Raw genomic sequence first — 5,447 nt, forward strand, 5'->3', positions numbered from 1 at the left:
TGGGATTTATATTTATGTAGGTCAGGTAATCAATATATTTCTTTTTGAATAGTACTACCCCTTCCCTTACCTTCTCACAAATTTTCCCTCTTGACTCCTCCATCCCAAGGTATATAGTTCATTTTTAAGTGTCTAGTGATTACCATTGCTGTATTTGTTTGCCCTTTGTCCTCCCTTTCTGTGACATATTGTAGCCTTCCCAGGAAAAAATATTTTTACATGTAAGACAAAAGTTACAGAAATCAAAGGCAATGAAAAAGGAGAAAAATAAAGCTTAAAAAAGCAAATTTTTAAAAACCCTCTGTTTCCATTTATTGGAATTCTATTCTTCCATCAGAAATAATGATTTTGTAACATTTGTAAGAAGGGGCATCTATATTGATTACATATGTTGGCTATGGTAAACAATGCTACAATTAATATATTTGAGTTGTTTTAGTGTGGCCTTGTTTATGGTCTGTTCGATAAATACCTGAGAGAGGAATTGCTGGGTCATACGGAAGCTCTATGTTTATTCTTTTCAGCAGCCTTCATAGTATTTCCCAAAGTGGCTGAACAAATTTGCATTCCCACAAAGAATGTACTAGCATTTCCTTTTGGCTATATTCTCACCAGCATCTGATATTGTTATTTTTTTTTGATAATAGCCATTCTAAATGGGGTGAGACATAATCTCAATGTTGGTACTTGCATTTGTTTTTTTTTTCATATATTTTTTATTGTGATTAATAGAAGGGTTACATGATATTCGCCAGATAGAAGGTGCATTACTTCACATACATTGATACCCTTTCTGATGTCTTGGTTCCTATTTCCCTACCCCTCACCCCCACCACTCATCTTGTTTCCCCCCCTTCCCTACTGAATTTCAAATAACCAAATACAAATTTATCCAATATATCAGATAACACAGTGAGATACTGTAACAATATGAGATAACCAAATGACAGCAAAAGAGATGAGAGATAACATAGTACATTAAGGACAACAATCGTTCATTATATGGCTTTTGTTTCTATATCCTAGAGGTCCTTTCATTTAGCGTCATATTGTTGCATTTCTTTTATGGAAGGAGATATTGAACATTTTTTCCATGTTTCTATTGACCATTCTTACTTCTTCTGAGGAGTCTCTCTTTAAGTCTCTAGCATATTTATTAATTATCCACTCATTTTTTGTCGGTAGTGGGACTTGAACTCTGGGCCTGGGCACTATCCCTGAACTCTTCAGCTCAAGGCTTCTACCCGACCCCTGGAGCCACAGAGCCACTTCTAGTTTTCTGGTAATTAATTGGAGATAAGTGTCTCATGGGCTCTGTAGAGCTCGAGCTGCCTTTGAACCTCTACCCGCAAATCTCAGCCTCCTGAGTAGCTAGGATTACAGGCATGAGCCACTGGCTCAGCTATCCACTCATTTTTTTATGTTTCCTGGACCTAATTCCACATAGGTACATTGAATACTATGACTATATTCTATATTCACTACTGTGTCCCTGGTATTTCTTTTGTTTTATTTTGTATCTATTAGATGTTGCTTTTGCTGTTAAATAATTGTTCTATGTTATCAAAATGCAACTATTTACCATTTCTCCACAAACAAACTCAGGTGGATTTTTAAGTCACATTGAAAAGAACTATTCTAGAGCTGTAGCTCAGGGCCTCAGGAATTCTTGGCTGGTTAGTTGCTTGGCATGCTACCTACAACGAGAGCAATACCTCCAGCCCACCTTTTAGCTGGTCGGGTGGAGATGAAAGTTACTGACTGCTTCCCAGGCTAGCTTCATACTATTATCTTTGTGTTTTAGCATCCCAACTAGCTAAATTTATAAGCATGAGCCAAAGCAATGTATCAAAACACAGTTTTTCCATGTCTTGCAGAGGCAGAGTATAAAGATCTGTTTCACAACGCCTTTCAAGTTCCTCCTAACTATGTTGTATACAGAATAAACTAAGAGACAATCATGTCTTCCATGAAGAGAAAATGAGCAGTGGGAATGGATAACCGTGTAATTAATTTTAGAAAATTGTCCTTTAGATTCTATGAGGGAGGCATTTCACACAAACTACTGCCGTGTTAGCTGTACAATTTCAATCACTACATCCAGAGCAGCAGCAGCTGAGTATGAGTGCTAGAGCCACTGATACAACAAGGAAAAGAAAAAAAAGAAAAGAACATGAATGTAATGTGAATAAAATGGTGGTACACACCTGTAGTTTCAGGATTTGGGAAATGATGCAAGAAGACCGTGAATCCCAAGTCAGGCTCATTCAATTACAAGAATTTGTCTCAAAACAAACAAACAAAATGCTTCATTTCCATGCCTAGGTCTTATTGGAGGATGTCTACATTAAGCAAGTGGTGAATGACTAAAACTATGTCAGCAGAGAGGAAAATGAGATTAAAAGACAAGAAGTAGAATTTATTGATTTCTTTTTATCATTTTTTGCCAGCCCTGGGACTTGAACTCAGTGCCTGAGTACTGTCCACTTCTAGTTTTTTTTTTTTTTATGTATGTAGTACCAAGAAATCAAACCCGGGTCTTCATGTATGCTAGGCAAGTAATCTACCACTAGGCTACCTCCTGGCTGAGTTTATTGATTTCTGATAGTGGGTGTGTAAATAACTGGGAATTTTAGACCTTTTATTTGCAGGAACCAAAAATTACCTTGGAAGTGTGTGGTACAAGCAATTGATATATTTGCTTGATAATACAAATCTTAATTTCTCTGCTAGTTTCAGTGATGTTACTAAATACATACTCTGCTAAAGGAAGGAATATTTGTAGAGCAGATCAACTTCCATGCGACAATGAAGACCAGCCCTCATATTCTAAATGCACATACACATTAGTGTTTCTGTTTTGGGTTTCAAGATTTGGCTTTCTAATTGGATTATAGTTACTAACAATTCATGGTAGGGATTCTCAGAAAAATATATAACATAATTACATCAGCTACTCCTAATCAATACTTATTAGAAGAAAAGCTGGGTCACTTTGTAAGTGACACATAAGACATTTTCAGTACAACTATTGAGAAATTGCTCTTTCCACATATAAGTGGACAAGAATATACCAGTAATAGATATGCCATAGTAGTCACTTTCCAGCTCAAATAAAGCAGAAATGACTTAGAAGCCTCTGGGGTGGTAGGAAGAAACCAATTAACATCCCTTCCCAGAAAATAGTTAACCAGAAATAATATGGAATCCTTGAATGGATTTTAGAGATCAGTGCCATCTGCAAAGCTTTGAAAATGAAGGGCAGCTGATTCATATTTCCACTCAATACACCTATCTGGCTCTTGCAGAAGACACATGGAACATGGAGAATGAGAGTATCCTATCATAAGCTCAGCCAGGTGTTGGCTTCAATTGCAGCTGGAGTACTAGATGTACTTTCAGTGCATCAGAAAATTAATTCAGTCCCTCACAGCTGATGCTCAGCTATTGACTTGCTAAAGGCCTTGTCTCCATCCCTTTTCATGAGGTCCACCAGAAGTATTTTGACTTCCACTGGAAAGGCCAGCAATACACAGTCCTATCTCATGGGTGCATACCTTATGCATCTCTTCACTATAATTTAGAAGACAAGAACTTAGTTGTTTATTTTTCCATAAGATATTACACTAGTTCATTATTTTGATGACATTTTGTTCATTTGATCTACTAAATAATAAGTGGCAATCACTATAGATTTATTGGTAAGACATTTGTGTGTCAAAGTGTAAGAAACCAATTTTATTAAAATGAAGGGGATACAAGTCTCTGGAATTTCTGCCTCAGTGTTGTGCAGCTTCTTACATTAGTAACAATAATAATAATAATAATAATAATAATAATAATAGCATGATCAAATGGACAAATGATCTTACCTGTCTCTCAGAAGATTGTATGATTAATAAATAAATTATATATTACATTATTAATCATTAGTGATAGGCAAATAAAATTCACAATGGCATGTCTCCTGAAAACAGGAAAAAAGGGAAAAACAGAATAAATACTAGAAAGGGTACTATGAAAATAGAGTTCTAGACACTGTTAGTAAGAATGAATATTAATGCAAACAATATGGAAAACAGAGACCTTCCCTAAAACATTAAAGAACCACCATAAGATGTTCAATAAAAAGGGAATGGATCATTATAGCAAAGAGATATCAGCAATGCTAGGTACTGTATTACAGCATTATTCATAATAGCCAAGCTAAACAATCATTTGAGGTATCTTTCAATAGACGAAAGTAATAACAACATAGCACACATATGCAATAGAATATCATTCAAAAATTTAAAAAAGGGATGAAATCTTGACGTTTGATTCAACACAAATGGAGGTAGAAGACATGGATGTTAAGTGAAATACAGATGACACAGAAAGACAAATATTTCTCAACTGCATGAAGAACCTACAAATGTTTATTTGGAGGAAATAGAGACTTAAAGAGCAAAGATTTAGCCACATTAGGGGTGTAATGAAGGAAAACAAAAGGATGTTCCATAATAAATATCAAGTTAGAGTTAGATAGATAGGGGAAACAAATTCTAATGTATTATAGCACACTAAGGGGATTATGCTTGGCATTGACTTACTATGTATTTTATCTCAAAATAGGAATTATTTGAAGTTTCCTCACATAAAGAACCAATAGGGATATGCAAATACCGATTACCCAGATTTAATCTTTAAATATGTTATGCAAGTATCAAATTATGATACTGCATCTTAACTTATCTGATGCCAAATAAAAATAAAAGTAAAATGTTTTTAATGAACTAAGATGTTCCATATGATCCTTCCTACAAACAAGAAAGAGTCCTAGAATCTGATTAGTTGGTCTCTTCATGATCTGACTTACTGAAGAAGAAATAGAGAAATATCAAATTCCTAACACTTAGCAATATGTGTAAATTAAAAACTTAAATAGCCAGAAGTGTGGCTCTAGTTTAAATGGTATATCATAACCCTGAGCCAAAAAGAAAGAAAGAAAGAAAAAAAGAAAGAAAGAAAGAAAGAAAAAGAAAAAGTAGTGTTGTATGAAAGGAGAGAAGGTTAGCACTCCCCTTCACAAGGACGGAAGAGGCCCTTGGGCTTGAGAACACACATACAGAAAAAGAAAAAGTGAACCTTTGAGACAGCTCCCAGTCCCTGAGTTCAAGCCCCAGGATCAGCATTAAACTAAGTAAATCCATAAATAGAAAAAAATCAACTTTAGAAGAGATTAAAAACTCTGAGGAATTGGTGTCCCATGCCTATATTCCTAGATATTCAGAAAGAAGAGATATGTGGATCACAATTCAAAGCCAACTGGGACAGGAATATTTTTGAAACTCCGATTAACCACCAAAAGCCTCAAACTGGAATGGTGGCTAGCCCTAAGCAAAGCTCAAGAACAAGGATCTAATCCTTCAATGCAAGCTCCAGAAACATATAAATAAATAAATAAA

General features: G+C 35.2%; 1 non-coding gene across 1 annotated transcript; it reads left to right on the plus strand.

Moving 5' to 3' along the window:
* Positions 1-5,029: 5,029 nt before the first annotated feature.
* On the plus strand, positions 5,030-5,158 carry LOC150068490 (U6atac minor spliceosomal RNA). The gene has a single exon (XR_016538613.1). It is a non-coding gene; the product is annotated as a U6atac minor spliceosomal RNA (small nuclear RNA).
* Positions 5,159-5,447: the final 289 nt, after the last annotated feature.

Source organism: Megascapheus bottae, chromosome 1 (genome assembly GCF_031878675.1).
Source record: "Megascapheus bottae isolate mThoBot1 chromosome 1, mThoBot2.hap1, whole genome shotgun sequence".
In the NCBI taxonomy this organism is placed as follows: Eukaryota; Metazoa; Chordata; class Mammalia; order Rodentia; family Geomyidae; genus Megascapheus; species Megascapheus bottae.